The following is a 24,247-nucleotide window of genomic DNA, read 5'->3' on the forward strand; positions in this document are numbered from 1 at the left end:
CACTATTTTGTGTAACGAGAATCAACATTCGACCGTGATGAAGTGTGTTCGAAATTGTAAAAAGCGCAAGTTTGAAGCCTGTAGTACACTCTTTGTCTAATGGTCAAATATTTGACCTTCTGACATAATGGTCAAATTTATTTGACATCATTGTTGTTGTTTGCCCGTGTTTGCCCCATGTTAAAATCGGAGAGTGACAAATAATTATCTTTGACCAAATTTTCATCTGTCAAAAAGAGACAAATATTTGACGCTCGGTCAAAGTGTACTACAGGCTTAATAATCGAAGTACGCTAAAATGATCAATGCTGAAAGCTTATGAAATTATTATTTTACGTGAAAATAAACCAAAATATTTTGTAAAACGATAATGAATACAAAAACCGTTTGCGAAAAATATTGTTTACCTCTCAGTATACCGAAAAACATGCTAACTATAAAGCGATATGCAATCAAAGGTCAATCCAAACGAAACCGAAAACGCGACCGACTTGTTGAACAGTTCAAGACGCAGTTTTGTGAACGTTTGTTCTGAAAAAACTCAGTATCCATCTGGCTTTTCTACGTACGGAAGGAGAACAAAAGTCAAGATGCGATTAAATTAGACTCACCTTAATGTTAAAGCCCGAGCTACAGGGTCATTTGAGTGAATCAAAAATTCCGTCAGTTTCAGGAAAGATGAGTTAATAAGAACTGGGCACGGGTACTTTTCAAATAGTTTTGGAAACCTAATAATAGCTTCGCATTGTTCTCCCATTCTCGCAGAACGCAGACCTGAAAACGGATTTGTTTTATGTCTATTCTGTATTTTCAAAAATGATAATACCTTTATCAAGTTCAATCAAAACCGAATTAGCATCCTGGTCTCCATCATTTAAAAAGTTTTCGTTAATAATGAGCGTTCGTGAACCCATATTATATACTGAGAAAAGTATTCATATCTACAGTAAATTTAAACGGTTAACTAAACAACACTCAAAACAGGTAACATGCAAACGCGTTGTTTTTTTTTTATAGCGTGTAACTATCTTCTTGCTGTAACGCATGCATGACTCAAACGAATTTTTAAGTAATATCAGGAATACTGAATTTGCATATTTGTCCGTAAAACACATTTTTTTTGAGTCTGTTTTTTTTTTTTCAATTTGCCGTTGTATAAAAGATTCTTCGAAATTTTGAGTTTTTTTGCTCACGCAAATTTTCTAAAAATGTGTGCGAGCGCATAACCTGTGAGGCAGATTTTTCGGGGTTTCGTGCAGTTGCAAAAATTTTACAATCCTGCATCTTACTATTTTGTGTGACGAGAATCAACATTCGACCGTGATGAAGTGTGTTCGAAATTGTAAAAAGCGCAAGTTTAATAATCAAAGTACGCTAAAATGATAAATGCTGAAAGCTTATGAAATTATTATTTTACGTGAAAATAAACCAAAATATTTTGTAAAACGATAATGAATACAAAAACCGTTAGCGAAAAATATTGTTTACCTCTCAGTATACCGAAAAATATGCTAACTATAAAGCGATATGCAATCAAAGGTATATCCAAACGAAACCGAAAACGCGACCGACTTGTTGAACAGTTCAAGACGCAGTTTTGTGAACGTTTGTTCTGAAAAAAATAACTCAGTATCCATCTGGCTTTTCTACGTACGGAAGAAGAACAAAAGCCAAGATGCGATTAAATTAGACTCACCTTAATGTTAAAGCCCGAGCTACAGGGTCATTTGAGTGAATCACCATGAAAACGCGCTTCACAAATTCTTCTACATTCAAAATTTTTTCAAGATGTTTTTCACTTTGTTGACAAACGCGTAGAACCCACAATCTAGATAAGTTAGAACTAATATAAATGGTTACGCTAGCTGTCTTTTAGAAGAAAAGTTTTACCCAATACGAAAAAATTCCGCCAGTTTCAGGAAAAATGAGTTAATAAGAACTGGGCACGGGTACTTTTCAAATATTTTGGAAACCTAATAATAGCTTCGCATTGTTCTCCCATTTTCGCAGAACGCAGACCTGAAAACGGATTTGTTTTATGTCTATTCTGTATTTGCAAAAATGATAATACCTTTATCAAGTTCAATCAAAACCGAATTAGCATCCTGGTCTCCATCATTTAAAAAGTTTTCGTTAATAATGAGCGTTCGTGAACCCATATTATATACTGAGAAAAGTATTCATACCGACAGTTAAATTTAAACGCTTATAACGGTTAATGTCAAAGATGCCAGATGTTTTTAAAAAATGACTGCAACTGCTCGAAAACCGAAAAAAAACCGGTTGAAAACGAGGGGATAAGCCTGTACACACTGTTTGCCTGGGAGGGAGAAACGAATACTACACTCAAAACAGATAACATGCAAATGCGTTGTTTTATTATAGCGTGTAACTATCTTCTTGCTGTAACGCATGCATGACTCAAACGAAGTTTTAAGTAATATCAGGAATACTGAATTTGCATATTTGTCCGTAAAACACATTTTTTTTGAGTCTGTGTTTTTTTTTCAATTTGCTGTTGTATAAAAGTTTCTTCGAAATTTTGAGTTTATATATATTTGCGCACGCAAATTTTCTAAAAATGTGTGCGAGCGCATAACCTGTGAGGCAGATTTTTCGGGGTTTCGTGCAGTTGCAAAAATTTTACAATCCTGCATCTCACTATTTTGTGTAACGAGAATCAACATTCGAACGTGATGAAGTGTGTTCGAAATTGTAGCAAGTTTAATAATCGAAGTACGCTAAAATGATCAATGCTGAAAGCTTATGAAATTATTATTTTACGTGAAAATAAACCAAAATATTTTGTAAAACGACAATGAATACAAAAACCGTTTGCGATAAATATTGTTTACCTCTCAGTTATAACAATACTCATAACAAGAAAAAATGCTTTTTTCCCTTGGTTCAAATTGACAGCCAATGACAGTTAATTCTGGTTCATTTTGACACTCACACAGTCAAACGTTTCTCCCTCCCAGTGTTTGACCAATGATCAAATCACGAGCAACATGTCTAACACGCTCCTTCAATTTTACCCTAAACTGAGTAACATCTGCTCTGTTTTCTATTTCTATGCTAAACGTCAAAAACTGGATAACACAGATCTCTACTTTTGGATACCCTTAGGGCCCGAGGAATACAGCCTTATGTGCGAGGATATCTCGCTCAGCGAAACTTGCCATACATGCTACTTGTTTACAGCTATTTGAAGAGCATCAAGGTGCCCCTTTAACAGCGAAACGAATCTCGGATAAAAAAAAAACATGTTAGTTTTAGTAATAGATTTAGTTTCAGCTCGTAGTCGGCAGCGAGGATAAAAAATTTACCTTTAGCTTATAAGATATTTCAGACCATAAGGCATTAGACTTAATTGGCTCCGTAAAACAATAATTTGTATTGTGCCGTGTCAAATAAATGTTGTGTGAACAAAAAAAAAAATTCCTCATTCCTCTGTTTTGCGGTTATTTATTCTCACATCTACTGGATTTGATAACTGAATTTTTAACAAAATTGCTCTTGGCTCTCACCCAAAGCAAAATATATGATATTGCAACGGTAGCCTTTAAGAACCAAAACATAGAAATTATATTTTCGAGTGACAGATGAAATATTGCTCGATAATGGAAACTAGATTTGCAATATTTTCTACGCAGAGTAATAACACATTAAATGTATTTGCTATAGAATGCGCGAAGAGCCTTTGATATCGTTCGAGAAAATAAATTTTCAACCAAATATTTGTTATAGTGCAATAGTGTAACAAATCTATTTGCCCGAAGAAAAAAATGACGAAATGGGGTGAAATTGATCAGTGGGGTGAAATTGATCACCTGAAAAAATGTAATTTTCAACAATGATCATTCCACACCATTAAAGAAATACTGATGAATTCGCAGGAAACCACAAAGATTTGATTTTTAGAGTCAGTTTTTGAGCTTTTGCTACAAACCGAATTGAAATCCGTCTAACGACGATCAAATAAGAGCAAATTTTGCAACAAGCAGCTCGTGAACCAAAATAAACAGATTTTAACCTGAAATAACATTATTTTTGTTTCCAAAATAGCTATAAATGATATTTTTGTTGTGTTGTTTGTACCTGGGATATGTATCATCGTGTTTACTCTTTCATCATTTCATTTTTTTCGCGAGTGCTAGCGTCCAAGAATCCGATGTCCACAAGCGAGAACGTGTATAGATGTGTGCACTCGCACACGGCGCAAACATCAGCCGCTCGCGAAATATTTCTTTCCTTTGTGAACTTTTCGCAGCGTTCGACAGAAGAGTGAGAGTAAGGGGACATACTTCTCATATTCACATGGGAATGAATAGGACACAGCTGCTTCTCACTCTCGGCAAATCACGTCTACCTCGTCAATGACAGCACCCGTTTCCCAGTATTCTCTCACCAGGCGATCGCAGCCATTTTAGGTGCATCCTACTGGCGATACTTTTCCGCTCGAAGACGCGGACTGAAGCTTCCCAAATCTCCTTCGATTATATTAAAAATAAATCGACTAACACATTCGAAACAAATGTCTTTAAATGTAATTTGCATGTGTGAATGTATGTTCGTATGTGTTTGAAGTTGAAGTTAAGTTTACAAATGAACGGTCTAGTTGCCCCATACGTTGCTACTAAATTTCATTGTACACTATAAAAAATCGAAACTTTACTGTCAAGTGGATTCCACTTACTTCTGTGCTAATAGATGAAATATTTCGGATTAGTAACGGAAGGCTGAAACTCAAAAGGCTGGAAAGTATGTATCATATACGAAAGGCTGAATGTACAAAAGGCTGAATTCACAAAAGGCTGAATGTACGAAAGGCTGAATCATAAAAGGCTGAGTTTTGTAATCGACGGCCCAGTCTCCAAACCTCACCACCCCTAGACAATCTACCACTTCGTATGCCCGTACCCATAGGTATTCGTATTCTCGTACCCATAGATGTTATACCTGAAGCGGCTCTGCCGCAAGGGATTGTGGCGGCTCCTAAGGCCGACACTGCTCCCGCAGCCCGAGCCGACCGCCGACCCGCCGTTGGAAACGGCGGCCACGTGCACTAAAACAACTGATATGTTGGATTTCCTAGGTCTATTCCAAACATAGGGGTGATCTCCTAGTTTACGTCCGAACGAGCGGTAGCGAGTGAGGACAGCATTCCCCCCGGACAATCGAGGTGGCCAAAGGCCACGCGTGTGGTGCATTATATGTAGTTTCTATTATTACCTTATATTTAAATGCAGATATTGAGCTATTGAAATATCTCATAGACCGGAAGATTTTCGGCGGTAATCATCGCATGAAAATATACAGATGTTGGCGACAGTCTGATAATCAACACAAATAGTTTATACAAATGATGAAATCGAAAATAAGTAACTTTTTTAATTTTCAGCCTAATGATTTTCAGCCTTTCGTGATTCAGCCTTTCGTGTTTTTAAGCCTTTTGTAGTTTTAGCCATTCGAGTTTCAGCCTTACGTGTTTCAGCCTTTCATAGTAGACCCATAATTTCATATCTTCGTGTATTAGTTAACAATCAAGTGTCTTACACTTCGATTTGCTATGTCATGCATACCAAAATCAATTATCTTACACTCAGATTTCCATTCTATAGATTCCAATAAAAATCGATATAGGTCGACATGTTGGAATGATTGGGTTCGTTTATTGGCGTTCACATGTAAAGAGCATTTGGTATGAGCGGGTGTTTTTTGTAACTTAGTCCGTTATTTAAAAAAATGCAAAATCATGCTATAAAAAAAAACCAAATAAAAACTGAAATTTAGAATGATTTGTTATTCACCTCAAACTTATTGAATATCTGACGAACGGCACACCATTGAATTTTTCCAGCAACACTGCTACAGCATGCTGCTATCGCTAACTTGCTTAAGGATGAGAAATATTTTCGCGTGGAAGTAAGTTTGAAAGTGTAAATTTTGCTCATAGTATCTTCGGAGAAGCCTCCAAGATGAATTTTACACAATATCATATCTTATCATATAATTAAATTTACAACAGGAGCATGCTGCAGCAGTATTGCTAGTAAAATTCAATGGTGAGCCGCTCGTCAAACATACAATCAGTTTGAGGTAAATAACTTTTTCTACAAGCATCGTAGCGTTTTACGGTCTTCAGAAGAGTTTTTCCCAGGAAAATTTCCTACAAATATCATGTATGGATATGTTTTTAGGAGCCAACTGGACATCTCTAGAGAATAAGTTTTGAAAAAGTTGATTTATCCATGTAAAATCGTATGGAAACTTTAAAAATCGGGCGCAAAAATAAAGTTACACCGATCGATCGGAAAAGTAACACGTTTGATATAGGACCCATAAGGAAGACGAAAAGTGCATGGGAGCTAGAATTTATTTTTTGTCCCACCCTAGTGTGCAGGTAGTCTTCAAAAGATGTACTATACCGAAAAATATGTTAACTATGAAGCGATAGGCAATCAAAGGTCAATCCAAACGAAACCGAAAACGCGACCGACTTGTTGAACAGTTCAAGACGCAGTTTTGTGAACGTTTGTTCTGAAAAAAATAACTCAGTATCCATCTGGCTTTTCTACGTACGAAAGGAGAACAAAAGCCAAGATGCGATTAAATTAGACTCACCTTAATGTTAAAGCCCGAGCTACAGGGTCATTTGAGTGAATCACCATGAAAACGCGCTTCACAAATTCTTCTACATTCAAAATTTTTTCAAGATGTTTTTCACTTTGTTGACAAACGCGTAGAACCCACAATCTAGATAAATTAGAACTAATATAAATGGTTACGCTAGCTGTCTTTTAGAAGAAATGTTTTACCCAATACGAAAAAATTCCGCCAGTTTCAGGAAAGATGAGTTAATAAGAACTGGGAACGGGTACTTTTCAAATAGTTTTGGAAACCTAATAATAGCTTCGCATTGTTCTCCCATTTTCGCAGAACGCAGACCTGAAAATTGGATTTGTTTTTTGTCCATTCTGTATTTTCAAAAATGATAATACCTTTATCAAGTTCAATCAAACATGAAATCCATGGAATCCCCGAACACCTCAGACCAACAGTTGTGCCATCAATATTTTCGGCAAAATTTGGTCACCTTCCAGAAGATAGTTCCTTCTTCACGGACGGATCTGTAATGGATGGACATTCCGGATATGGCGTTTTCAACACAGATCATCGCATATCCCGCAAATTGGCACAACCTTGCCCCATATACGTAGCTGAATTGGCTGCCATACACAATTCGCTGCGAATTATCGAGCTCAAGACACCAGGCAATTATTTCATCTTTTCGGACAGCCTCAGTTCTATCGAAGCTCTCCGATCGATTAAACCGGTCAAGCACCCGTCCTATTTCCTCCCAGAAATTAAACGGATATTAGAAGTGCTGGTTGATCGGTCTTTCATTATCTGCTTCGTGTGGGTCCCCTCTCATTGCTCAATCCCAGGCAATGAAGAAGCTGATCTATTAGCGAAAAGGGGTGCCATAGAAGGAGATATATTTGATAGACCGATCACCTATACCGAGTATCTTCACCTGCCTCGACAAATGGCCCTGGCAAACTGGCAGGAAAGGTGGGATAAAGACGACCTTGGGCGATGGATGCACTCGATCTCGCCCAAAGTGTCTACAAAAGCTTGGTTCAAAGGGTTAGATTTAACTCGGGATTTCATTCGAGTTATTTCGCGCCTAATGTCCAATCACTATGTTGCAAACGCACACCTCTATCGAATTAACTTGGTCGATAGTAATATGTGCGAATGTGGAGGATACGAAGACATCGACCACATAGTTTTCGTATGCCCAAAGTATCATAGAGCAAGGACCAAGCTTAAAGATTCTCTCAAAAAACAGAAAGTGACGTCTACGATTCAGGTACGGGATGCGCTTGCTAGCCGCAACCCCGCGCTTGTAATACCTATTTATGACTTTTTAAAAGATATCAAATATCAAATTTGATTATCTCCTTGCTGTTTCTGCTTATTTTTCCCAACACAACTACCCTCAAAAAGTTTCACACTAATTCTGTTCCTCTTTTCTTCTTTCTTGTGTTATTCTTTTTAGAGAAACATGAATCATTGCTTCTTTCTGAGAGACATGATCCACCAAACTAAGGTATAAGTTTTGATTTCGAAGATATAAGGAACCATCACACCTCAATGAATAGTATTAAGAATTGATATTTAACATAGAGAAGAAATTTAATGTTATTTTTAGTCGTAGGTTTAAATGACATGTATTTTTAAATTGTATTTATAAAAAAGAAAAGATGAGAGGGTTTTTATGCCTGTTTGAGGAGGAGCAGTCGGGATACAGGCTCTACTCAAGCTGGCTTTTCCCTACTCCAAAAGACATTCGGCCCCGTTATGCCTCGCGGTTGGGCCTAAATAAATATTAGTTATAAAAAAAAAAAAAAGTTCAATCAAAACCGAATTAGCATCCTGGTCTCCATCATTTAAAAAGTTTTCGTTAAAAATGAGCGTTCGTGAACCAATATTATATACTGAGAAAATTATTTATATGTAACCTACAGTTAAATTTTTTAACCGGTTAATGTCAAAGATGCCAGATGTTTTTGAAAAATGACTGCAACTGCTCGAAAAACAAAAAAAAAAACTGCTTGAAAACGAGGAGATAAGCCTGTATTACACTGTTTGCCTGCCACGCTTACCATGAAAAACCTATACCTAAGTAGAAATCACTCAAAATCCTTTTAAAGCGCACAAACTCAAAATTTGAGTAGAGAGGCTATACCTACTTCTGAGTTGTATGATCATATCTATAATTGGATAACGAAATATACCTAAAAATTGGTACCATATAAGATAAAACAGATACAAAAATGACTTGTTTTAACGCATATTGGGATGTTTAAGTTCATGATTATCAACAAAATAGGTAGTTTTAACGATTAAGTTCGTCAATTCAACCCATAACTAATTTGTTTTACAGATCATTGGTAATGCCAAGTGGGTAGTTTTAACATATCAGTGAGTTAACTTCACCCTAAACTAAGTAGCTTCTAATGACATATTTCTACAAAAATAAGTAATTTCAACCTAAAATAAAGTTCTTTTTACTCAATCCTATAGTATTGAGTACCCAAAAGTAAGTAATCTGGTATGAACTACAAATTGGGTAAAAATTACTCAACGATCGATAAAACTACCCAAAATTAAGCTCAAACTATTCACTATAAGCATTGAGAATTCCTGCAACAGAAATTGAAAATTTTGGTTTTTTAATACAAATAAAACTCAAAACACTAAAGATAATGTTTATAACATTGTTTATATTCCCTCCAACAACCGAAAGTTGCTTATCACACAATCGATCTTGAGGTGTGTCCGTTCGTTTTCTTGGTGGGACCTTCAACGCTGTAAATTTCCGGAAAACCAAAATCTGGCCCGTGCCACTCTGGCGCACACCAGTAGTTCATTCTCTGGTTCAGTGGCCCCGCAGGCGATACCACTTTCTGTGCGGGTGGTTTTGCTTTCGGAAGGAAGTCTACAAGAAACAGGATTTTTATTAGACTATGGAGAATTTTGCATTTGAAAATCACAAACCTTACCTTTCGCTAATCGATGAGGATATTTTATTCATTTTGAATATTTCAAAGCAAACAAAATACAACTCCAAACCTTCTTTCACTAGAAACCCGAATTTTAAGCACTCGTAGAAAAAAACACTGTTGATTTCACAACTGTTTCTTTCTTGACAGCACTGGCAGGTTAAAAATTTTCATCCAAAATTAGGTAAACAATAACCTCTCGAGCAGCGAAAATTCAAAACATTTCATTCAAACATAGATATGGTGCATTGATCCATCATATGAGTTTTTTCTACAAATTTCACTTAATCAAAGTTACTCAAAATCGCAGTTCGCTTAGGCGAACTCAAAAATTGGTAGTTTTCGTACTCATAATTAGGTAGCTTCATTTAACCGTGGAGAGGGAGAAACGAATACTACACTCAAAACAGATAACATGCAAATATAAGATTATTTAGTCCCTAGATAAGTAATGTCGCTAGTGTGCCCATTGTATTCGAGGCAAATCATGTTGCACAAAAGATCCCAAGCACTAGAGTCGATTTGTCGAGATTCGACTTGAAAACTGCTTTGAGAATCATGATCTAGTAGACCTACCTCTATTTTTAACCTTGTTATGGGCAAAAACTGCCAAAAGAAAAAGCAGACTACACTGAACCAAATTGCTCGCACATGAATGTGTTATCATTGCTTGACTTCAGCTTTTAACGATTGTATATCATTTTAAGTCTGTAGTACACTCTTTGTCTAATGGTCAAATATTTGACCATCTGACATAATGGTCAAATTTATTTGACATCATGGTTGTTGTTTTTCCGTGTTTGCCCCACGTTAAAATTGGAGAGTGACAAACAATTATATTTTACCAAATTTTTATCTGTCAAAAAGTGACAAATATTTGACGCTCGGTCAAAGAGTGTAATACAGGCTTTAGAACTGATTATCACCCTTTGCTTGCGCAGTTCAAATAAATAAGGGTAACACTGAACGATGACACCCCGTTTTTCTCTCAAAAAACAGAAAGTGACGTCTACGATTCAGGTACGGGATGCGCTTGCTAGCCGCAACCCCGCGCTTGTAATACCTATTTATGACTTTTTAAAAGATATCAAATATCAAATTTGATTATCTCCTTGCTGTTTCTGCTTATTTTTCCCAACACAACTACCCTCAAAAAGTTTCACACTAATTCTGTTCCTTTTTTCTTCTTTCTTGTGTTATTCTTTTTAGAGAAACATGAATCATTGCTTCTTTCTGAGAGACATGATCCACCAAACTTAGGTATAAGTTTTGATTTCGAAGAGATAAGGAACTATCACACCTCAATGAATAGTATTAAGAATTGATATTTAACATAGAGAAGAAATTTAATGTTATTTTAAGTCGTAGGTTTAAATGACATGTATTTTTAAATTGTATTTATAAAAAAGATGAGAGGGTTTTTATGCCTGTTTGAGGAGGAGCAGTCGGGATACAGGCTCTACTCAAGCTGGCTTTTCCCTACTCCAAAAGACATTCGGCCCCGTTATGCTTCGCGGTTGGGCCTAAATAAATATTAGTTATAAAAAAAAAGTTCAATCAAAACCGAATTAGCATCCTGGTCTCCATCATTTAAAAAGTTTTCGTTAAAAATGAGCGTTCGTGAACCCATATTATATACTGAGAAAATTATTTATATGTAACCTACAGTTAAATTTTTTAACCGGTTAATGTCAAAGATGCCAGATGTTTTTGAAAAATGACTGCAACTGCTCGAAAAACCAAAAAAAAAAACTGCTTGAAAACGAGGAGATAAGCCTGTATTACACTGTTTGCCTGCCACGCTTACCATGAAAAACCTATACCTAAGTAGAAATCACTCAAAATCCTTTTGAAAACCAAAATCTGGCCCGTGCCACTCTGGCGCACACCAGTAGTTCATTCTCTGGTTCAGTGGCCCCGCAGGCGATACCACTTTCTGTGCGGGTGGTTTTGCTTTCGGAAGGAAGTCTACAAGAAACAGGATTTTTATTAGACTATGGAGAATTTTGCATTTGAAAATCACAAACCTTACCTTTCGCTAATCGATGAGGATATTTTATTCATTTTGAATATTTCAAAGCAAACAAAATACAACTCCAAACCTTCTTTCACTAGAAACCCGAATTTTAAGCACTCGTAGAAAAGAACACTGTTGATTTCACAACTGTTTCTTTCTTGACAGCACTGGCAGGTTTAAAATTTTCATCCAAAATTAGGTAAACAATAACCTCTCGAGCAGCGAAAATTCAAAACATTTCATTCAAACATAGATATGGTGCATTGATCCATCATATGAGTTTTTTCTACAAATTTCACTTAATCAAAGTTACTCAAAATCGCAGTTCGCTTAGGCGAACTCAAAAATTGGTAGTTTTCGTACTCATAATTAGGTAGCTTCATTTAACCGTGGAGAGGGAGAAACGAATACTACACTCAAAACAGATAACATGCAAATATAAGATTATTTAGTCCCTAGATAAGTAATGTCGCTAGTGTGCCCATTGTATTCGAGGCAAATCATGTTGCACAAAAGATCCCAAGCACTAGAGTCGATTTGTCGAGATTCGACTTGAAAACTGCTTTGAGAATCATGATCTAGTAGACCTACCTCTATTTTTACCCTTGTTATGGGCAAAAACTGCCAAAAGAAAAAGCAGACTACACTGAACCAGTTGCTCGCACATGAATGTGTTATCATTGCTTGACTTTAGCTTTTAACGATTGTATATCATTTTAAGTCTGTAGTACACTCTTTGTCTAATGGTCAAATATTTGACCATCTGACATAATGGTCAAATTTATTTGACATCATGGTTGTTGTTTTTCCGTGTTTGCCCCATGTTAAAATTGGAGAGTGACAAACAATTATATTTTACCAAATTTTTATCTGTCAAAAAGTGACAAATATTTGACGCTCGGTCAAAGAGTGTAATACAGGCTTTAGAACTGATTATCACCCTTTGCTTGCGCAGTTCAAATAAATAAGGGTAACACTGAACGATGACACCCCGTTTTTCTCTCAAAAAACAGAAAGTGACGTCTACGATTCAGGTACGGGATGCGCTTGCTAGCCGCAACCCCGCGCTTGTAATACCTATTTATGACTTTTTAAAAGATATCAAATATCAAATTTGATTATCTCCTTGCTGTTTCTGCTTATTTTTCCCAACACAACTACCCTCAAAAAGTTTCACACTAATTCTGTTCCTTTTTTCTTCTTTCTTGTGTTATTCTTTTTAGAGAAACATGAATCATTGCTTCTTTCTGAGAGACATGATCCACCAAACTTAGGTATAAGTTTTGATTTCGAAGAGATAAGGAACCATCACACCTCAATGAATAGTATTAATAATTGATATTTAACATAGAGAAGAAATTTAATGTTATTTTTAGTCGTAGGTTTAAATGACATGTATTTTTAAATTGTATTTATAAAAAAGAAAAGATGAGAGGGTTTTTATGCCTGTTTGAGGAGGAGCAGTCGGGATACAGGCTCTACTCAAGCTGGCTTTTCCCTACTCCAAAAGACATTCGGCCCCGTTATGCTTCGCGGTTGGGCCTAAATAAATATTAGTTATAAAAAAAAAAAAAAAGTTCAATCAAAACCGAATTAGCATCCTGGTCTCCATCATTTAAAAAGTTTTCGTTAAAAATGAGCGTTCGTGAACCCATATTATATACTGAGAAAATTATTTATATGTAACCTACAGTTAAATTTTTTAACCGGTTAATGTCAAAGATGCCAGATGTTTTTGAAAAATGACTGCAACTGCTCGAAAAACAAAAAAAAAACTGCTTGAAAACGAGGAGATAAGCCTGTATTACACTGTTTGCCTGCCACGCTTACCATGAAAAACCTATACCTAAGTAGAAATCACTCAAAATCCTTTTAAAGCGCACAAACTCAAAATTTGAGTAGAGAGGCTATACCTACTTCTGAGTTGTATGATCATATCTATAATTGGATAACGAAATATACCTAAAAATTGGTACCATATAAGATAAAACAGATACAAAAATGACTTGTTTTAACGCATATTGGGATGTTTAAGTTCATGATTATCAACAAAATAGGTAGTTTTAACGATTAAGTTCGTCAATTCAACCCATAACTAATTTGTTTTACAGATCATTGGTAATGCCAAGTGGGTAGTTTTAACATATCAGTGAGTTAACTTCACCCTAAACTAAGTAGCTTCTAATGACATATTTCTACAAAAATAAGTAATTTCAACCTAAAATAAAGTTCTTTTTACTCAATCCTATAGTATTGAGTACCCAAAAGTAAGTAATCTGGTATGAACTACAAATTGGGTAAAAATTACTCAACGATCGATAAAACTACCCAAAATTAAGCTCAAACTATTCACTATAAGCATTGAGAATTCCTGCAACAGAAATTGAAAATTTTGGTTTTTTAATACAAATAAAACTCAAAACACTAAAGATAATGTTTATAACATTGTTTATATTCCCTCCAACAACCGAAAGTTGCTTATCACACAATCGATCTTGAGGTGTGTCCGTTCGTTTTCTTGGTGGGACCTTCAACGCTGTAAATTTCCGGAAAACCAAAATCTGGCCCGTGCCACTCTGGCGCACACCAGTAGTTCATTCTCTGGTTCAGTGGCCCCGCAGGCGATACCACTTTCTGTGCGGGTGGTTTTGCTTTCGGAAGGAAGTCTACAAGAAACAGGATTTTTATTAGACTATGGAGAATTTTGCATTTGAAAATCACAAACCTTACCTTTCGCTAATCGATGAGGATATTTTATTCATTTTGAATATTTCAAAGCAAACAAAATACAACTCCAAACCTTCTTTCACTAGAAACCCGAATTTTAAGCACTCGTAGAAAAGAACACTGTTGATTTCACAACTGTTTCTTTCTTGACAGCACTGGCAGGTTAAAAATTTTCATCCAAAATTAGGTAAACAATAACCTCTCGAGCAGCGAAAATTCAAAACATTTCATTCAAACATAGATATGGTGCATTGATCCATCATATGAGTTTTTTCTACAAATTTCACTTAATCAAAGTTACTCAAAATCGCAGTTCGCTTAGGCGAACTCAAAAATTGGTAGTTTTCGTACTCATAATTAGGTAGCTTCATTTAACCGTGGAGAGGGAGAAACGAATACTACACTCAAAACAGATAACATGCAAATATAAGATTATTTAGTCCCTAGATAAGTAATGTCGCTAGTGTGCCCATTGTATTCGAGGCAAATCATGTTGCACAAAAGATCCCAAGCACTAGAGTCGATTTGTCGAGATTCGACTCGAAAACTGCTTTGAGAATCATGATCTAGTAGACCTACCTCTATTTTTAACCTTGTTATGGGCAAAAACTGCCAAAAGAAAAAGCAGACTACACTGAACCAAATTGCTCGCACATGAATGTGTTATCATTGCTTGACTTTAGCTTTTAACGATTGTATATCATTTTAAGTCTGTAGTACACTCTTTGTCTAATGGTCAAATATTTGACCATCTGACATAATGGTCAAATTTATTTGACATCATGGTTGTTGTTTTTCCGTGTTTGCCCCATGTTAAAATTGGAGAGTGACAAACAATTATATTTTACCAAATTTTTATCTGTCAAAAAGTGACAAATATTTGACGCTCGGTCAGAGTGTAATACAGGCTTTAGAACTGATTATCACCCTTTGCTTGCGCAGTTCAAATAAATAAGGGTAACACTGAACGATGACACCCCGTTTTTCTCTCAAAAAACAGAAAGTGACGTCTACGATTCAGGTACGGGATGCGCTTGCTAGCCGCAACCCTGCGCTTGTAATACCTATTTATGACTTTTTAAAAGATATCAAATATCAAATTTGATTATCTCCTTGCTGTTTCTGCTTATTTTTCCCAACGCAACTACCCTCAAAAAGTTTCACACTAATTCTGTTCCTTTTTTCTTCTTTCTTGTGTTATTCTTTTTAGAGAAACATGAATCATTGCTTCTTTCTGAGAGACATGATCCACCAAACTAAGGTATAAGTTTTGATTTCGAAGAGATAAGGAACCATCACACCTCAATGAATAGTATTAAGAATTGATATTTAACATAGAGAAGAAATTTAATGTTATTTTTAGTCGTAGGTTTAAATGACATGTATTTTTAAATTGTATTTATAAAAAAGAAAAGATGAGAGGGTTTTTATGCCTGTTTGAGGAGGAGCAGTCGGGATACAGGCTCTACTCAAGCTGGCTTTTCCCTACTCCAAAAGACATTCGGCCCCGTTATGCCTCGCGGTTGGGCCTAAATAAATATTAGTTATAAAAAAAAAAAAAGTTCAATCAAAACCGAATTAGCATCCTGGTCTCCATCATTTAAAAAGTTTTCGTTAAAAATGAGCGTTCGTGAACCCATATTATATACTGAGAAAATTATTTATATGTAACCTACAGTTAAATTTTTTAACCGGTTAATGTCAAAGATGCCAGATGTTTTTGAAAAATGACTGCAACTGCTCGAAAAACAAAAAAAAAACTGCTTGAAAACGAGGAGATAAGCCTGTATTACACTGTTTGCCTGCCACGCTTACCATGAAAAACCTATACCTAAGTAGAAATCACTCAAAATCCTTTTAAAGCGCACAAACTCAAAATTTGAGTAGAGAGGCTATACCTACTTCTGAGTTGTATGATCATATCTATAATTGGATAACGAAATATACCTAAAAATTGGTACCATATAAGATAAAACAGATACAAAAATGACTTGTTTTAACGCATATTGGGATGTTTAAGTTCATGATTATCAACAAAATAGGTAGTTTTAACGATTAAGTTCGTCAATTCAACCCATAACTAATTTGTTTTACAGATCATTGGTAATGCCAAGTGGGTAGTTTTAACATATCAGTGAGTTAACTTCACCCTAAACTAAGTAGCTTCTAATGACATATTTCTACAAAAATAAGTAATTTCAACCTAAAATAAAGTTCTTTTTACTCAATCCTATAGTATTGAGTACCCAAAAGTAAGTAATCTGGTATGAGCTACAAATTGGGTAAAAATTACTCAACGATCGATAAAACTACCCAAAATTAAGCTCAAACTATTCACTATAAGCATTGAGAATTCCTGCAACAGAAATTGAAAATTTTGGTTTTTTAATACAAATAAAACTCAAAACACTAAAGATAATGTTTATAACATTGTTTATATTCTCTCCAACAACCGAAAGTTGCTTATCACACAATCGATCTTGAGGTGTGTCCGTTCGTTTTCTTGGTGGGACCTTCAACGCTGTAAATTTCCGGAAAACCAAAATCTGGCCCGTGCCACTCTGGCGCACACCAGTAGTTCATTCTCTGGTTCAGTGGCCCCGCAGGCGATACCACTTTCTGTGCGGGTGGTTTTGCTTTCGGAAGGAAGTCTACAAGAAACAGGATTTTTATTAGACTATGGAGAATTTTGCATTTGAAAATCACAAACCTTACCTTTCGCTAATCGATGAGGATATTTTATTCATTTTGAATATTTCAAAGCAAACAAAATACAACTCCAAACCTTCTTTCACTAGAAACCCGAATTTTAAGCACTCGTAGAAAAAAACACTGTTGATTTCACAACTGTTTCTTTCTTGACAGCACTGGCAGGTTAAAAATTTTCATCCAAAATTAGGTAAACAATAACCTCTCGAGCAGCGAAAATTCAAAACATTTCATTCAAACATAGATATGGTGCATTGATCCATCATATGAGTTTTTTCTACAAATTTCACTTAATCAAAGTTACTCAAAATCGCAGTTCGCTTAGGCGAACTCAAAAGTTGGTAGTTTTCGTACTCATAATTAGGTAGCTTCATTTAACCGTGGAGAGGGAGAAACGAATACTACACTCAAAACAGATAACATGCAAATATAAGATTATTTAGTCCCTAGATAAGTAATGTCGCTAGTGTGCCCATTGTATTCGAGGCAAATCATGTTGCACAAAAGATCCCAAGCACTAGAGTCGATTTGTCGAGATTCGACTTGAAAACTGCTTTGAGAATCATGATCTAGTAGACCTACCTCTATTTTTAACCTTGTTATGGGCAAAAACTGCCAAAAGAAAAAGCAGACTACACTGAACCAAATTGCTCGCACATGAATGTGTTATCATTGCTTGACTTCAGCTTTTAACGATTGTATATCATTTTAAGTCTGTAGTACACTCTTTGTCTAATGGTCAAATATTTGACCATCTGACATAATGGTCAAATTTATTTGACATCATGGTTGTTGTTTTTCCGTGTTTGCCCCACGTTAAAATTGGAGAGTGACAAACAATTATATTTTACCAAATTTTTATCTGTCAAAAAGTGACAAATATTTGACGCTCGGTCAAAGAGTGTAATACAGGCTTTAGAACTGATTATCACCCTTTGCTTGCGCAGTTCAAATAAATAAGGGTAACACTGAACGATGACACCCCGTTTTTCTCTCAAAAAACAGAAAGTGACGTCTACGATTCAGGTACGGGATGCGCTTGCTAGCCGCAACCCCGCGCTTGTAATACCTATTTATGACTTTTTAAAAGATATCAAATATCAAATTTGATTATCTCCTTGCTGTTTCTGCTTATTTTTCCCAACACAACTACCCTCAAAAAGTTTCACACTAATTCTGTTCCTTTTTTCTTCTTTCTTGTGTTATTCTTTTAAGAGAAACATGAATCATTGCTTCTTTCTGAGAGACATGATCCACCAAACTTAGGTATAAGTTTTGATTTCGAAGAGATAAGGAACCATCACACCTCAATGAATAGTATTAAGAATTGATATTTAACATAGAGAAGAAATTTAATGTTATTTTTAGTCGTAGGTTTAAATGACATGTATTTTTAAATTGTATTTATAAAAAAGAAAAGATGAGAGGGTTTTTATGCCTGTTTGAGGAGGAGCAGTCGGGATACAGGCTCTACTCAAGCTGGCTTTTCCCTACTCCAAAAGACATTCGGCCCCGTTATGCTTCGCGGTTGGGCCTAAATAAATATTAGTTATAAAAAAAAAAGTTCAATCAAAACCGAATTAGCATCCTGGTCTCCATCATTTAAAAAGTTTTCGTTAAAAATGAGCGTTCGTGAACCCATATTATATACTGAGAAAATTATTTATATGTAACCTACAGTTAAATTTTTTAACCGGTTAATGTCAAAGATGCCAGATGTTTTTGAAAAATGACTGCAACTGCTCGAAAAACCAAAAAAAAAACTGCTTGAAAACGAGGAGATAAGCCTGTATTACACTGTTTGCCTGCCACGCTTACCATGAAAAACCTATACCTAAGTAGAAATCACTCAAAATCCTTTTGAAAACCAAAATCTGGCCCGTGCCACTCTGGCGCACACCAGTAGTTCATTCTCTGGTTCAGTGGCCCCGCAGGCGATACCACTTTCTGTGCGGGTGGTTTTGCTTTCGGAAGGAAGTCTACAAGAAACAGGATTTTTATTAGACTATGGAGAATTTTGCATTTGAAAATCACAAACCTTACCTTTCGCTAATCGATGAGGATATTTTATTCATTTTGAATATTTCAAAGCAAACAAAATACAACTCCAAACCTTCTTTCACTAGAAACCCGAATTTTAAGCACTCGTAGAAAAGAACACTGTTGATTTCACAACTGTTTCTTTCTTGACAGCACTGGCAGGTTAAAAATTTTCATCCAAAATTAGGTAAACAATAACCTCTCGAGCAGCGAAAATTCAAAACATTTCATTCAAACATAGATATGGTGCATTGATCCATCATATGAGTTTTTTCTACAAATTTCACTTAATCAAAGTTACTCAAAATCGCAGTTCGCTTAGGCGAACTCAAAAATTGGTAGTTTTCGTACTCATAATTAGGTAGCTTCATTTAACCGTGGAGAGGGAGAAACGAATACTACACTCAAAACAGATAACATGCAAATATAAGATTATTTAGTCCCTAGATAAGTAATGTCGCTAGTGTGCCCATTGTATTCGAGGCAAATCATGTTGCACAAAAGATCCCAAGCACTAGAGTCGATTTGTCGAGATTCGACTTGAAAACTGCTTTGAGAATCATGATCTAGTAGACCTACCTCTATTTTTAACCTTGTTATGGGCAAAAACTGCCAAAAGAAAAAGCAGACTACACTGAACCAAATTGCTCGCACATGAATGTGTTATCATTGCTTGACTTTAGCTTTTAACGATTGTATATCATTTTAAGTCTGTAGTACACTCTTTGTCTAATGGTCAAATATTTGACCATCTGACATAATGGTCAAATTTATTTGACATCATGGTTGTTGTTTTTCCGTGTTTGCCCCATGTTAAAATTGGAGAGTGACAAACAATTATATTTTACCAAATTTTTATCTGTCAAAAAGTGACAAATATTTGACGCTCGGTCAAAGAGTGTAATACAGGCTTTAGAACTGATTATCACCCTTTGCTTGCGCAGTTCAAATAAATAAGGGTAACACTGAACGATGACACCCCGTTTTTCTCTCAAAAAACAGAAAGTGACGTCTACGATTCAGGTACGGGATGCGCTTGCTAGCCGCAACCCCGCGCTTGTAATACCTATTTATGACTTTTTAAAAGATATCAAATATCAAATTTGATTATCTCCTTGCTGTTTCTGCTTATTTTTCCCAACACAACTACCCTCAAAAAGTTTCACACTAATTCTGTTCCTTTTTTCTTCTTTCTTGTGTTATTCTTTTTAGAGAAACATGAATCATTGCTTCTTTCTGAGAGACATGATCCACCAAACTAAGGTATAAGTTTTGATTTCGAAGAGATAAGGAACCATCACACCTCAATGAATAGTATTAAGAATTGATATTTAACATAGAGAAGAAATTTAATGTTATTTTTAGTCGTAGGTTTAAATGACATGTATTTTTAAATTGTATTTATAAAAAAGAAAAGATGAGAGGGTTTTTATGCCTGTTTGAGGAGGAGCAGTCGGGATACAGGCTCTACTCAAGCTGGCTTTTCCCTACTCCAAAAGACATTCGGCCCCGTTATGCTTCGCGGTTGGGCCTAAATAAATATTAGTTATAAAAAAAAAAAAGTTCAATCAAAACCGAATTAGCATCCTGGTCTCCATCATTTAAAAAGTTTTCGTTAAAAATGAGCGTTCGTGAACCCATATTATATACTGAGAAAATTATTTATATGTAACCTACAGTTAAATTTTTTAACCGGTTAATGTCAAAGATGCCAGATGTTTTTGAAAAATGACTGCAACTGCTCGAAAAACCAAAAAAAAACTGCTTGAAAACGAGGAGATAAGCCTGTATTACACTGTTTGCCTGCCACGCTTACCATGAAAAACCTATACCTAAGTAGAAATCACTCAAAATCCTTTTAAAGCGCACAAACTCAAAATTTGAGTAGAGAGGCTATACCTACTTCTGAGTTGTATGATCATATCTATAATTGGATAACGAAATATACCTAAAAATTGGTACCATATAAGATAAAACAGATACAAAAATGACTTGTTTTAACGCATATTGGGATGTTTAAGTTCATGATTATCAACAAAATAGGTAGTTTTAACGATTAAGTTCGTCAATTCAACCCATAACTAATTTGTTTTACAGATCATTGGTAATGCCAAGTGGGTAGTTTTAACATATCAGTGAGTTAACTTCACCCTAAACTAAGTAGCTTCTAATGACATATTTCTACAAAAATAAGTAATTTCAACCTAAAATAAAGTTCTTTTTACTCAATCCTATAGTATTGAGTACCCAAAAGTAAGTAATCTGGTATGAACTACAAATTGGGTAAAAATTACTCAACGATCGATAAAACTACCCAAAATTAAGCTCAAACTATTCACTATAAGCATTGAGAATTCCTGCAACAGAAATTGAAAATTTTGGTTTTTTAATACAAATAAAACTCAAAACACTAAAGATAATGTTTATAACATTGTTTATATTCCCTCCAACAACCGAAAGTTGCTTATCACACAATCGATCTTGAGGTGTGTCCGTTCGTTTTCTTGGTGGGACCTTCAACGCTGTAAATTTCCGGAAAACCAAAATCTGGCCCGTGCCACTCTGGCGCACACCAGTAGTTCATTCTCTGGTTCAGTGGCCCCGCAGGCGATACCACTTTCTGTGCGGGTGGTTTTGCTTTCGGAAGGAAGTCTACAAGAAACAGGATTTTTATTAGACTATGGAGAATTTTGCATTTGAAAATCACAAACCTTACCTTTCGCTAATCGATGAGGATATTTTATTCATTTTGAATATTTCAAAGCAAACAAAATACAACTCCAAACCTTCTTTCACTAGAAACCCGAGTTTTAAGCACTCGTAGAAAAAAACACTGTTGATTTCACAACTGTTTCTTTCTTGACAGCACTGGCAGGTTAAAAATTTTCATCCAAAATTAGGTAAACAATAACCTCTCGAGCAGCGAAAATTCAAAACATTTCATTCAAACATAGATATGGTGCATTGATCCATCATATGAGTTTTTTCTACAAATTTCACTTAATCAAAGTTACTCAAAATCGCAGTTCGCTTAGGCGAACTCAAAAATTGGTAGTTTTCGTACTCATAATTAGGTAGCTTCATTTAACCGTGGAGAGGGAGAAACGAATACTACACTCAAAACAGATAACATGCAAATATAAGATTATGTCAAATAATTATGTCAAATATAAGATAAGTCAAAAAGTGACAAATATTTGACGCTCGGTCAAAGAGTGTAATACAGGCTTTAGAACTGATTATCACCCTTTGCTTGCGCAGTTCAAATAAATAAGGGTAACACTGAACGATGACACCCCGTTAAGCATACAGACGCGAGGCATACGGACGCGAGGCATAGTACCCTAGGCATAATGGACGGCAGGCATACAGACACGAGGCATATGGACGCGAGGCCGAATGGATGCGAGGCCGAATGGACGCGAGGCCGAATGGACGCGAGGCCGAATGGACGCGAGGCCGAATGGACGCGAGGCCGAATGGACGCGAGGCCGAATGGACACGAGGCCGAATGGACGCGGGGCCGAATGGACGCGAGGCCGAATGGATGCGAGGCCGAATGGATACATGGCCGAATGGATACAAGGCCGAATGGACACAAGGCTTAGGGGAAGACATGCGAAATATTTTATTATCGTCATCATCATCACAGACCTCTTTCAATAACATGTATTTCGTTTTAAAGTGACATTTGGAAAGCAATACACTCGCGGCCTTCGGCCGACTCGCTGTTCGAGCGAATGCTGTCCTTACTCGCTACCGCTCGTTCGGACTTAACTAAGGGAAGAAAACTCTGTTTGAGTAGACCTAGCAAACCAGTAGATCAGTCGTTTGGGTGCGAGAGGCCGCCGCTTCCGACGGCGGGTCGGCGGCCGGCTCGGACTGCGGAAACCACGGCGGCTTAGTGCCGCCTTGTTTCCTTGCCCTCGATTATGCGTCTTCGCCGCATGATTTCAAGAAAAGTATTATACCCAACTTAAACTCTTTAGGAATATATTTACACCTGAACTACATAATTGGATCTCATGCCCGTCCCCACACTGAACAGTTAAAATGATTGTTATTAACTATGGGAAAAATTATGGACGAGCACATCGAAAGTGAAACGGTGTGAAACTGAATCGTAAAACAGTTCATGTTTGTGTATGATTTCACTAACCCATTCCCGGCGGAGAGTAATCAGATTTTACCTCGAAAAATGACCTTCGAACTCTTGTTATTCAGCAACTACGCGTTCAATTAATACAAACTAGGTTGCGTATTTTAGAATGATCTGTTCTCAAACCGCATTTAATAGTTTAATCGTTCAAAATATCAAGTTTAATTGTAAAGTTGTAATCCAAGTTCAGATGTCAGGTGATGCCATACACGCTTACCGGGAAAAACCTATACATAAGTAGAAATCACTCAAAATCCCCTTAAAGCGCACAAACTCAAGAGCTGAGTAGAAAGACTGTACCTACTTTTGAGTTATATGATCATACTTATAATTGGATAACGAAATATACCTAAAAATTGGTAGCATATGAGATATAACAGATACAAAAATGACTGGTTTCAACGCATATCAGGATGTTTCAGTTCATGATTATTAACAAAAACAGGTAGTTTTAACGATTAAGTTCGTCAATTTAACCCACAACTAGTTTGTTTTACAGATCAATGATAATGCAAAGTGGGTAGTTTTAACATATCAGTGAGTAAACTTCACCCAAAACTAAGTAGCTTGACATATTTCCACAAAAAAAAATTCCACCCAAAATTAAGTTCTTTTTAGTCAATTCGATAGTACTGAGTACCCAAAAGTAAGGAACCTGGCATGAACTGCAAATTGGGTAAAAATTACTCAACGATCGAAAAACTACCCATAATTAAGCTCAAACTACTCAAATTAAGCATTGAGAAATCCTGCAGTGAAAAATTGAAAATTTCGGTTTTTTATATAAATAAAACTCATAACACTAAAGGAAATACTTCATTGTTTATTTTCCCTTCAACCACCGAAAGTTACTTATCACACAATCGATTTCGAGGTGCGGCCGTTAGTTTTCTTGGTGGGATCTTCGACGCTCTAGATTTCCAGAAAACTAAATTCCGGCCCGTGCCACTCTGGTTCATTCTCCGGTTTGTTGTCCCCGCAGGCGTTATCACCTGCTGTGCGGTTAGTTATGCTCTCGAA

At 36.1% G+C, this 24,247-nt stretch overlaps 5 long non-coding RNA genes across 5 annotated transcripts; all 5 read right to left on the reverse strand.

Annotated features, from left to right (window-relative positions):
• Window positions 1-9,276: 9,276 nt before the first annotated feature.
• LOC129718459 (uncharacterized) lies at window positions 9,277-10,202 on the reverse strand. The gene is made up of 2 exons (XR_008726903.1): window positions 9,576-10,202; window positions 9,277-9,511 (listed from the first exon to the last, which is right to left on the reverse strand). It is a non-coding gene; the product is annotated as an uncharacterized LOC129718459 (long non-coding RNA).
• Window positions 10,203-14,023: 3,821 nt separating this feature from the next.
• LOC129718461 (uncharacterized) lies at window positions 14,024-14,853 on the reverse strand. The gene is made up of 2 exons (XR_008726905.1): window positions 14,323-14,853; window positions 14,024-14,258 (listed from the first exon to the last, which is right to left on the reverse strand). It is a non-coding gene; the product is annotated as an uncharacterized LOC129718461 (long non-coding RNA).
• A 772-nt stretch (window positions 14,854-15,625) lies between these two features.
• Window positions 15,626-17,661, reverse strand: LOC129718460 (uncharacterized). The gene is made up of 2 exons (XR_008726904.1): window positions 17,035-17,661; window positions 15,626-16,970 (listed from the first exon to the last, which is right to left on the reverse strand). It is a non-coding gene; the product is annotated as an uncharacterized LOC129718460 (long non-coding RNA).
• A 678-nt stretch (window positions 17,662-18,339) lies between these two features.
• Window positions 18,340-20,013, reverse strand: LOC129718466 (uncharacterized). Its single transcript, XR_008726909.1, has 2 exons — window positions 19,072-20,013; window positions 18,340-19,007 (listed from the first exon to the last, which is right to left on the reverse strand). It is a non-coding gene; the product is annotated as an uncharacterized LOC129718466 (long non-coding RNA).
• Window positions 20,014-21,485: 1,472 nt separating this feature from the next.
• Window positions 21,486-21,910, reverse strand: LOC129718463 (uncharacterized). Its single transcript, XR_008726906.1, has 2 exons — window positions 21,785-21,910; window positions 21,486-21,720 (listed from the first exon to the last, which is right to left on the reverse strand). It is a non-coding gene; the product is annotated as an uncharacterized LOC129718463 (long non-coding RNA).
• Between the last annotated feature and the right edge of the window lie 2,337 nt (window positions 21,911-24,247).

Source organism: Wyeomyia smithii, chromosome 1, assembly GCF_029784165.1.
Source record: "Wyeomyia smithii strain HCP4-BCI-WySm-NY-G18 chromosome 1, ASM2978416v1, whole genome shotgun sequence".
Classification (NCBI taxonomy): Eukaryota; Metazoa; Arthropoda; class Insecta; order Diptera; family Culicidae; genus Wyeomyia; species Wyeomyia smithii.